The sequence below is a fragment of the Mastomys coucha genome, unplaced genomic scaffold (assembly GCF_008632895.1).
Source record: "Mastomys coucha isolate ucsf_1 unplaced genomic scaffold, UCSF_Mcou_1 pScaffold22, whole genome shotgun sequence".
In the NCBI taxonomy this organism is placed as follows: Eukaryota; Metazoa; Chordata; class Mammalia; order Rodentia; family Muridae; genus Mastomys; species Mastomys coucha.
Genome location: NW_022196905.1, coordinates 186,284,125 through 186,296,695, shown reverse-complemented (window position 1 = coordinate 186,296,695; position 12,571 = coordinate 186,284,125).

Genomic DNA, 12,571 nt, shown 5'->3' with positions numbered 1-12,571 from the left:
GGAATATTGGAGGGGCGTGTGTTAGCCACGTGGAGGTTCAGGAGTGGCTGGGCCGCTGAGCTAGTTAAGGCACATTAAAATACAAAGTTTGTGTGTGTGTCTTTTCATTCATGAATCCAAAATATTTGGATGAGTGTAGAGGAGGCCTGCATACCCACTAGGAGCATAGAGCAGATTTAATAATTACCGGTACACATATAAATATATACCACGTATACACACATATATAATATAAAATAAGAATATAAGCCAAAATGATTAATAAGTCATAAAGAAATCTACTTTTCTTCAGTATGCATATATTCTTGTAGCAAAGCAAGTTTATGTACTAATGAGGTGGGCATGCTTGTTTATTTTACATAAATTTAAATTCTGCCTGAATATTTGGTACTGATGAACACAGACTATCTTTCTATTTTTCAGAGTTGAACACTATTTATAATTGTGAATGCTTAGAATTTTACTCCCCATGAATATGTAGGATGGAATGATGCAAACATGTTTAGGGCCATGTCAGAAAGTTTTGAAAATTCCGTGCCAATTTCAAGCCAAAAAATCATTTAGTAATTTTGCATCATTTGAGTCTGTGACTTAAACCACAACTTTCAAATCAAATATCCTAAGACTCAGTTGCATGGCCTCTCATTCATTTTCATTCCCTTTTTTCTCCTTTGGGAAGGGAACAACAGAGCCCTGTTTTATAGAGACAGAATAAGAATGATGGTAGAAAAACACTGCAAGCATTTGTTTTCTTTATAAACTATTATGTTTCTCTAAAAGCAGGAAGTCTGTATAGAGTAAAAACACGGTGCTCAGGCAGGCTTTACTGGTGTTGCCTGGCATGACGGCACATGCAGTGTAAAGTGCACATGTGTGTTCAGACCCCAAACTGGAACACAGCCAGGAGATGTAACATGGGCCAGCCTCTGCACAGACACTTCAGACTCATTACTTGTTTGATTTTGAATTAATTTGGGGGCTTCAGGTGTTACCTTTTTTGGTGATCTGCACCTTTCTTTTTATGAAACTCATATGAGGTTACAACACACGGTTTGATAAGTTGTGCTTTGACATGAGAGACAGCGGGCAGTTAGGAGCATTTGCTGTGCAGCCATGAGGAGTGGCTAGCATCCACTTAACAAGCTGGGCATTTGGCAAACGCCTCCAACCAGAGCTCCAAGGTGGGCAGGGACGAGAGGATCTAATGCTTGAGCTTGTTGCCTCTGAGCTTATCCCTGTAGACATCGTTACAAAGTTGAGGGAGAGACCCTGCTTCACTGAAATAGACAGAGAACGACAGAAAAGGACACACAACAATATCTTTCAGTCTCTGTGCACATACACAGGTGCATACACCCAGTTATGTATTCGAGCACACACACACATACACACACACACTCATACACACACACACATACACACACACTAAACATTTTTTAAAAGCAGTTATAGTGTTGATACAGGTGGCATTGACCCAACATTCACATACTACCCAATGGCTTCCTAAGGTTTTTCACAATAGGGAAAGAGAAAACTGTGAACAGAGCAGCTTCCCTCTATCTGGTGTCATTGAGGTCAGCAGGAGGGGACCCAGAGATGACTGTCAAGGTCGAAAGGACAGCAGCTGCACATGATTTACTCATTTTTCACATATTCATTTTATGTTTTCTTCTTTCTTAAAGGAGACCTCTGAACAGCATATTTGTATATTTTATTTATAATTTTAATTTTTATTGAAAATATTTCTTCATACAATATATTTTTAATAGCTGTTTTCCTCTCTCCTAACTCCTAGATTCTTCCCACCTCCCTACCACTCAACAAATCCAAACCCATATGTTCTTTCTTTCACTAGAAAATAAACAGCTAAACAAACAGACCAACAAACTGGAATAGGACAATCAGAAAAAAAAAGAACTAGAGAAAAAGCACAAGAACATACAGGCAGACGCACACACTCTCTCTGTCTCTGTCTCTGTCTCTGTCTCTCTGTCTCTCTCTCTCTCTCTCTCTCTCACACACACACACACACACACACACACATCTCACAAAACAACCAAAATTAGAAAACATAATATATAAACCAAAGGACTTTAAACAGTATTATGAAACAAACCCTTAAAAATACCATTGAATTTGTTTTGTATTAGCCATCTACTGCTGGGCATGGGGCCTGCCCTTAAGTGCAGTTTGTATACCCAGTGAGACTCTGTTGGACAGACCAACCCTGGTTACTTGACATCTGATGCCCCATACTGTAATTTTTCCTTTGCCAGTGGTTGTCCATAGGGGATAGCTACTAAGGGGTCGGGGCTTGTCTACTTCCCCTCTCAGTGCTCGGGCTCTATCTGGCTTACACTCATGCAACCTGCCACAGTCTCAGTGAGCTCATATGTACATCAGCCCTGCTGTATTCCATCCCCACTGACTTTTACAATATTTCCTCCTTTGCATAGATCTGTGGGCCCTGAGGGGAGGGGTTTCATGGAGACACATGGGACTGAGTGTTCCAAGGTCTTTTACTCTCTGCAGATTTTTTTAGTTGTGTTTCTCTGTATTTGTTCCCATATACTTCACAAGGAGGCTTTTGAGGATGGTTAAGCAAGGCACTGATCTATGAGAATTGGAGAATGTTGTTAGGGGTTATTATATTGCTATATTCTTTAGCAGAACCGTAGTATTGGATTTACACCAGATCCATGATCTAGCTAGTCTCAGGTTCTCAGCCACCCAAGTAGTGTTAGGCATCATGAGTTCCATCTCATAGAGTGAGCCTTACATCCAACCAGAGAGCTGGTGGTTTCTCCCACATCATTTGTGCCACTATTGCCCCAGTGTGATTGATAGAGTAACTGACATAATCAACTGTTCTTGGGAAAGATGTCAAGCAAGTTCTGCAAGGTTGGATGGAGATGGGCAGTGCTACTGGGACAAGCCTTATTCTTTTGGGTCTTTTAGTTTTTTGAAACATGTACCTGGCTGGCCCAGAGCTCACTGTAGAGTCCAGCCTGGCTTCAAACTCCCAATAACCCTTTGCCTCAGACTCCTGAGTCCTAGGATTGCCACCTGTACCCCATGCCAGAATTCTCCTAAGTTCTTATCATTTTTTCAAGGAAATAATTGAGCCAAGAAACATGGGATGTTTAAGCAGAAGTTTATTTAGCAAAAAGCAAAACAAAATGTTCCAGAGATAGAGGAATGGGCTAACTTGAAAGGTGATACTGGCCCATTGAGTTCTGCAGTGTAGATTTTAAAGGACATTGTCTACGGTTCCTTCTTCCTTCTGATGTCATCATTAAGTGCATCTCTTTGGCTACAACATTCACCCCACGCTAACGTATATGCTCTGGGGGTCAAGATGTCCCTGTGTTTTTTTTTTCCTTCTCTGCTCAGCAAGATGTTCTTTGATAGCTAGGGCTAATCATCATGAAAGTGCCCTAGTATCTGAATTTCTGATATGGTGGGAAGCACCTAGCTGTTGCTATTGAGCCACAAAGGGGTATTTTAACCATCAAGAGGCAAAGCTACCAGAATATAGCATGATTTCCCTGGTTATCTGACATCCGACACCCTGATACTGTCATATTCAGTCTCAAAAAGGGTGAGTATCCTCAACAGCCTGCTCCTTCCTGCCAACATCTGCCTAGCTGTCCATTTTAAAAGTAATGGTCTCTCAGGGGGCTGAACTGGGACAGGACTAGGGGGGAAAACATAGTGTATACACTGGAAGGCAAGAAATGTAAGTTAGGAAGGCACAAGTAGTTTGTCATAGCTAGAAGTTGACAAATGTGAGGGGAAGAGCACAGGCGGTCAGGGTCTCCAGAAGCCACATCAGAGGGGATTTTGTATGGCACACTAACATTTTTTTTTTTAGTTTATTCCATCAGAGTTTTAAGAGTTTTAGCCAATGGTCATAATGATCAGTTTTTATACTTGCATTATCATAGAAGGGAATAAAAAGCAGGAGTCCAGATGAGTCTTAATTCAGTTGGTCTGGGGTTCATGGGGTTCCTAGGATGGGAAACAGTAGAAGAGTATGGGAGTCCTTAAGGGGTCTACTGACAGAGCATAGAATGGATTTCACATAGAGATTTGGAAAGGTTGGCTCTCAACCTATTGTTTGAACTTTATGTGAATGGTAGAATTTTTCATCAGGAGATAATAGGTAAGAAATACAGTAAGATATTTTTACTTTAACTGGGAAATGGTAGATTAAAACTCTATTTTGATAGTACTGATTTTGAAATGCCTGTGGAAGATCTGGGCCAGGTAGTTTCCCGGTTAAAACACTAAGATTTGGAAATAGATTGCTCGGGTCATAGAATAGCTCCATTGTATTTCTTGGTCCACCCCAAGGTGCACTGTTTAATATCAGTTTTAAAACCTCAATGATACGTATATGAAGGCAATCTCTCCACATGTCCTCACTAAGATCTGGAAACTATATAGACTGACCTCATGGTAGTAGAGAATAGAGTAGTGGCTTTCAGAAGTTGGGAATGGAGAACGGAGATGGTGATTGGGTTAAAAAAAGAGAAAAGCAACAACAACAAAACAAAACAAAACAAACAAGCAAAGAAACAGAAGGAAAGAAGGATTAGCATTCTATGATCCAGTGGGGTGACTACTTACATGAAAGAGTTCCGGTGCTTCCAAAGCAAACAATAACTGTTGGAGATGATCAGTATGTCAGCTACTTCTTTTTGACCATTATATGTTGCACACATGCATGTATTACAGTCTCCTGTAAATGCCTAAAACTAATATATACCAATTGAAATAATGTAAAAAATATTTTCAAATAGTAATACGAATAGTTTTGATCTATTGTGGGGTTTGTAATACATATCAGATGTTTGGAACTGTGCCTCAATTCTACCAAGTGCTTATAATTACATCCTGTTTTTTAATAGTTATAATGACAATCAGTTGGAAGCGCAAGTCTAGAGCCAGGCTTGACTCGAATATTTTGAAGCTATGTATAATCTGTGGCGATGGGTGTCCGATGTCTTTTACAAAGCCGTTGCATATTAGTTGACTGTCTTCATTTCAAGGGAGGCATGTGAATCCCTTCACTTTGAACTCACATAGATGTGTGACTCATCTTTCACAGGTGAAAATGATACTGTGTGGCTTCTGAGGCCAGGTCACAAAAACACCATGCAGCTGCTGCCTTGTTAGTCATAGAACCCTGCCCTCAAGTCCCAAGCTAGTGCACCACAGGAAAGCCCAGGCTGCATGAAGAGCTCACATGTTAAACCAAGTCCTGGTCATTCCAGACCAGCAATGTGTACCAGTAAAGATTCCCCTCTCCAATCTGTCTCAATCCATTTGTGATGCTGTGACCAAAACGACACTGTCAGGGAGCAAAACAAAGTATCAAATGCCCCTGTTTCTACAGTCTAAGAATCCAAGTTCAAAGTGCTGGTAGATCTTGGTTGTGTCTAGTGAGGTACCCACTCCTGGCTGGCAGATGGCTTCCTTTTTCCATACCTTGTACTTTTAGTTCCATTCTCTTCCACATTTTCAAGGGACACTAATCTCAATGTGATGCCCCCACCCCCTGCAAACCCCATCCAAACTCAGTTTCCCTTCAAAGGGAATGTAGCATTCCTGGTACTGCTACATTGAGCTTAGGGTTTCCAGATACAAATATCTGGGTTTGCATACGTTTTGTCTGTCACACATGTCTAGCCTGTAGGTCACCCCAGCCATGAGTCAGTCCTCTTAGCTTAGGCTCAGATGTTTTGAGTAAAGAGGACTCAGTCTCACTGTTCCCTTTCCAGGGTCTTGGCCCCACTGTGTGTGAGAACATAATAACATGGGCATTTTTAAGCTTCTAAATATTAGGGTAATTACTTTCCCCAGACGACAGTAGCAGATACTGCATGAAAACATGCTCACAGAAATTAGTCATACAAGGCAAGAACAGATTTTCACTGATTTAAAAAAAAGAGACAGTAGAAACAGAAGCAGTTAAAGCCCAGGAAGAGAAGAGGAATGCGGATGCTGGGGTTCCCCTGACACCAGGACAAGCGAGGGGGAAAGATCAGGGAGAGAAGTCAAGCATCATGGGATGCAAGACAGACTTGGTGATTCTGAAGTTTCTGGAAGGTTCAGAGCCATGTTAACAGAACACTGAGGCTGGAGGGAATCGGCCAGGGTTTGAATGGTGGTAGAAGGAGAGGTGAATGTAAGACGTCCTTGCAAGGCTTGTTAATGACAGGAAAGGGAGGGGAGTATAGTCAGTGATGGGGATGCAGGGATACTACTCAGAAGAAAGATCTCTCTCTCTCTCTCTCTCTCTCCCTCCCTCCCTCCCCCCTCTCTCCCTCTCCCTCTCCCCCTCTCTCTCCCTCTCTCCTCCCCCTCTCTCCCTCTCTCCTCCCTCTCTCTCCCTCTCTCCTCCCTCTCTCTCTCCCTCTCTCCTCCCTCTCTCTCTCCCTCTCTCCTCCCTCTCTCTCTCTCCCTCTCTCTCCCTCTCTCCCTCTCCCCCCCTCTCCCCAGGGAACTTGGCAGGTTGAGAGGCTGAGATAGCCCATCGCCCATCTTGATGAGGACCCTTACTAGTCTTCCATTGCCCCTAAGATAGAGCAAAACTGCTAAATGATTGCTCAGAGGAACTTTCATTGTCTGGCGAAAGGCCGTACGTGTCTCAGCACAGCACAGCAGACACTGCACAGACTAGCCATGGAGTGGACTCTGTCCTCTATATAGGACTTAAACAAATGTCCTTCTCTCCTTCATTTTCATCTTCTTTCCCTTCTACATGCTTTTCTTTTGGGTCTGTTGTTAAGGGAAGAATATACATTTGTTTAAATTTGCCTTTCCCACTCAGCCAGCATTAAAACAGATTAGATGCTTATTAGAAATGTAAATTTCTAGGTTCTCCATTCAAAGTCCAAATCCATTGTGGGTGGTCTGTAGACCACACATTAAGAATCAGTAACTCAAATCAACACATGGGATTCTAATTTCTTACATACGTACACGCACAGAGTCTTATTCTGTCCTTTCTGGAATATTTTCTTTTGTCTATAGCATCCTATTGTCCTTTTACTTTTTCTGGGAAAACTCAATTGACCACCATCTGTTTCTAAATGAATCTTTCTCCTTATTTAATTTCTATTTTACTATTTTTCTTGTGTGATGGTAGGGGATCAAATCGAGGTCTTCACACATGCCAGAGTGGTCTCGCACCATGATCTATACACTTAGCCTTCAGCTCTTATGTATGGTCTCAATATAACACTATTTTGAATTTAACTTCCCTTCCATTTAGCCAAGCACCTAGCAATGGGCTGCAGGCACTGGGAACTAAACAATGAGCTACACACAGATCTGAATTTTGAGAGGCACATATTTATGGTAAGATGCCTTTCCCTGAGGGTGATTTTTTTTTTTTTTTTTTTACATCCCCTCTCAGACATTGGGCTGCATATCAGGGAAGGGCTATGTTCTTTAGAATCTACCATACTGACAGCCCGGGGCTGGGCTCTGGGCTGCTTGTCAATGATTAAATGGAAGCAGCTTTTGGATCTGAGATTTGTTGTACAGGGAAGCCGATGCGTTCCTTTCACCTCCTTCAACAATAGGCTGCACCTCAGGAATATATTCCTTGAGAGTTGCCACTATGCCTATTGTTTATGGTTTCACCTCCCTCAGCTTCTCTTGGCTCCGTAGCTGCATTTGCATGGACTTGCTCGTCTGGCTGGACAAACCAACACATTCAAGGTTCTGGGCAGCCAGCCAATGCTCCCAAGCCCTTCCCCGCATTGTGTCTGACTTCCTCTTTGCTAAAAGCCCATGTGATTTTCATGCTTTGGAAGATTTGGGCCCTTGTGAAATCTCTCCTGGGGAATTAGGCACACTGAATTCCGTGCTTTGTCTGCCCTCTGTCCTGGCAGGAGCCTCTATTGTCTCCCCATTCCCACGTCCTCTCACTCCTTGAGACACGGGATGGTTCAGCTCAAGTTCATTGGGTAGTCTGCTCTGAAATGTTGCTGAGTTTTTCCACTGTTTGCTCTGAATTAACTAGTAACAGTCAAGGGAATCGGTAGACGCCTGGGAGACATGAATTGGAGCTTTGTGGTGTGAGCAGGGGCCTCTTCTGCCTACCAGATCCTGTGGCTGAAACGGCTGCCAGATTAATACCAGCTCTCTTGCTGACACAGTTGTGAAGAAAGAAGAGGGATGTGTGTGTGTGTGTGTCTGTCTGTGTGAGACACACACAGAGTCTGAGACAGAGAGTCAGAGAGAGGGAGAGAGGAGATGGAGAGGGAGAGGGAGAAGGAGAGGGAGAAGGATGGATGGGAAGAAGGAAAGAGAGATATAACAGAAATAGAGAAAGAGACTGAGGAAAGGAGAAGAAGAGAGAAAAAAAATAGAGAGAAATTAACTTAAGGCTATTTTCCCACTTAAGGAGATTTCCAAAGGGGGGGCATTTCTGTTTTTGTCTTTACTGGGTTATCCTCAGGTTGAATTTCACTTTGAAAGAGAGCACCTCAGTTTCTGCCTTCGGCAGTTTGAAGAAAGCTTATTATTTGTAGTAGTATTGCTGAGCATCAGCTCTGGTTCTGTTATGATAGAGGAGATTAGGAGGACAACCAGGAAGTGGTAGGCAAAGTGCTAAGAGTTGCCACGGTCACTGTTTCTAATTCTTTTTTTTTTTTAAAACTATTTTCTTTTCTTTTGGAAAGATTTATTTATTTATTTTGTGTATATGAGTACACTAGCTGTACTGATGGTTGTGAGCCATCATGTGGTTGCTGGGAATTGAACTCAGGACCTCTGCTCGCTCTGGCCCCACTTGCTCCGGCCCAAAGATTATTTATTATTATATCTAAGTACACTGTAGCTGTCTTCAGACACACCACAAGAGGGCATCAGATCTCATTATGGATGATTGTGAGCCACCTTGTCATTGCTGGTATTTGAACTCAGGACATTGGGAAGAGCAGTCAGCGCTCTTAGCCACTGAGCCATCTCTCCAGCCCCTAGTTTCTAATTCTTAAAAGAATTCTGTAAAGCTGCTATTACAATCCTAGGGTACAGGGACCATGGGAACATCAGGGAATCCTGGCCAGTTGGAGTCCAGCATGGCTCTACAGCTGCCACCATGCCCAGTTTCTTAGACTTTCTCATTTTTTGTCTTGAGTGGACACATATGAATGCAATCATTGATCCTGGATTCCTCTAACCTTCACTAGCTCTTGGTGTAAGTGTTTGAATTTGTGAATGGCTGTCAGAGTTATTCTATTGAAGTTCTATTCTCCTCATGTGTCTTAGTTAGGGTTTTATTGCTGAGAAGAGACACCATGACCAAGGCAAGTCTTATAAAGGAAAACATTTAATTGGGGCTGGCTTACAGTTTCAAAGGTTTGTTCATTATCATCATGGTAGAACGTATGGCAGCATCCAGGTAGACATGGTGTTGGATAAGCAGCTGAGAGTCATACATCTTGATCCACAGGCAGCAGAAGGAGACTTCATATCATGTTGGACGTAGCTTGAGCATAGGAGACCTCAAAGCCCGCCTCCACAGTGACACCCTTCCTCCGACAAGGCCACCACATCTACTCCACCAAGACCTCCTAATAGTAGCCACGCATACAAACACATGAGTCTATGGGGCCATACCTATTGGAACCACTACAGCAGGGAAGAAGGGAGAGTCATCAGCCCCAGCCTGCACTTTCTGTGGGTAGGAGCCTGGAAATTCCTTCCAGAATGGGTTTCAGACGTTTAGGAAATCCCTGATCTTTCATTGAATGGTGCTTCACTCGCTGGGGTTAATTGGCCTTCTACTCGCCATGATCCTTTATGTGCTTTTAATGACCCCAGAGAGCAACCAGAAGAACCAGGGTGCATATTCACAACAGAAACACATCTGAATCTATTCTTCAGTAACAGAGACCATATGTTCTGAAGCATTTCTATTTGGAGTCCGTTTATCATCGCTATAAAAACATTTCAGAGGAGAACAGAGTGGACAGCACACCCGGGAAATCCTACAGGGAGCTTTGGCTGAAGATGGCTGCATGCCTGGCCTCGGGTAGTCACCAAGCGAAGCACGCCTGCTAGCATTTCATCTGTCACAGCTCTTGGCCTGCTTGCTCCCTGAGCATTTCCACCTGTGTCACCACCCAACCCACGTTAGCCTCTGAACAAATCAACCGTGTGTGTTCTGCACTAGATCTGTCAGTTAAGTCAAGAGAGAACTTGGTCTCATACTGAGCAGTGTCTGGTTCTATTTTCTAAAAAGTCCCTTAAGTGAAAATGAAAAATGGATAGAATATCTCACGATCACTTTATACAGTACACATGTAAATTCCACGGGAAAGGTTGTATTCTTATCCCAGAGCAAATGCCACACTTCTCATCAGATGCAGACGAATTAGGAAGGCAGGTAGAGCTTCTGCTAGGATTTCTCCAGTTTTTTTTTTTGTTTGTTTTTTTTGTTTTTTGTTTTTTTTTGGTGGCATGGGGCAGGAAATGAACATTTTAGGTTCATGTCCTGGTCATAGTTGGAGGGACTAACTTCTCTCTGTGTGCTCATTGCTGAGTTTTAGACACATATTAAATATTCATGGTATGAACTACAGTCGAAGTCAGTGAAGGCTCTGGGGCTTAGATCTCCTGTTAGACACGAGCACCTCTGGAATCCCCTGACACCAGGATTCTCTAGGTTGCTTTCTCTGACATTTATCTCCAAGGGCTTCTTTGATACCTGTGCATTTGCCCCCTGAATGTCATCCCTTCCCACATTCATACCATGGTTTGAACTCTGACCAGCAGTTTCTTCAAAATCCATCACCTTCCCCCTTGACAAAAAAAGCTTGATTCTCCAATCAAGTTCTCCTGTCCTGTCCTGTCGTGTCCTCTCCTCCTTTCCCATCCCCTTCCTCTCCTCTCCTCTCCTCCTTTCCCATCTCTTTTCCTCTCCTCTCCTCTCTTCTTTTCTCTCCTCCCCTCCTCTGCCCTCTCCCCTCCCCATTTCCCTTCACCTCTCCTCTCTTCTTCTTTCCCCCTCTTTCCTTTCATTCCCATACCATCTTCTCTCTTCTCTACTCTCTTTTCTTCTCTCCATCTGCTATCTGCTTTCCTCTCTTCCCTTCCTTTCCCTTCTTTCTTCCCCATATTTTTCTTCCTTTTAGCAGGGTTTGAGGTTCATATACTGAAGTATCTACTTGATTTTTAGTATCAGAAAAACTCAAACTGAAGCAAGCTTTTCTAGAATTCAGATCTCCTCCCTTCTCTTTCCTTTCTTCTGTTCTGCTGAACAACATTACTATCAATCATGTGAGAGGTCACCAAGCACATCTTGATCATGTGACAGGTACCAAGCACACCTTGAACAAGTGATGAGTCAGCAAGCACCAGGGATCACTTTAAGAAAGACATGACCAGCTCTGTGTCCAAACCTTTCTCTTTCTTGTTAGGCATTCACAGTTTCTTCACATCTCTTTCCCTGATTTTGGCTCTTAGTCTGAACATAGCTGTCACTGTAATATTTCATAAGGTGTAACTACACACTTGTTTAAAATTCCCCAGGGACTGATGACATGCTTTGGCTTTCAAGACCGACAGAAAAGCCCTTACTTACCTAAGCCCACAAGAACTTCAAGTTCCGTCTCAAGCTTGTTACCCGTAATATACATCCACTTCTCCTTGAGTAAACTCCAGCCATCTAAAATGCCTGTGCTTAGCATATATGGTGTTTCATGCTTATAATTCCAGCACGGGGGTGGGGTGGGGATTACCATGAGTTTGAAGTCAAGGGAGCTCTAAAGTAAGTTCATGAATGAGATCCTTATTCAAAACAAGACACATCTGGCGCTTAATGGGACTTAGTATTTACATTCTTGAGCCACAGTCTTCTTCGGTCTGGAACTAATTTGTTCATTCACGTATTGAGTTAATTGATAATGAATGATGAATGTTGTGGAGTGTTTATTCTGCTCCAGACACTCTCTAGTGATGGGGGATAGAGCCGTGAACATGAACATGATGAAGATCCTGCTTTCACAAAGCCCACATTGTAGTTGACAAAGACAGTCCATGAGCATACAATGAAGTTTACATCTGCAGGTTATGAAGGCAATGCCCTTGAGTGACGAGTTTACAGGTATTAAAAATTGAAAAGTATGAATATATATATGTATATATATATACACACACATATATATATATATATATATATACACATATATATATTCACTTTCCAGGCCTTTTCTGTCTACAGTATTTCCTGGAAGGTTCTCCCAAGCCGGTCCATTTTAACAGAGATCTTTACTGTCAGGAGACAAACTTGGGGTCTAAGGTAATAGCAGGTATGTGAATTCTGTGTATGCAGAATGCCCTTAAACAAGGACCTTTAGAGAAAAGGAGGGAGGGATTGCCAGCAGGTAGAGATGTGTCAGCAGCTAAAGAATGTTAGGCCTTGTAGGCATGGTAAAGGGTTTGGCTTTTTAATCTAAAAAGGTGGAGGGATATGTCTGACTGGGTTTGCAGTTTCAAAATAACAAGAATCAGGATGAGGAAAACCTGAAAGGCTAGAATAATGACGGGG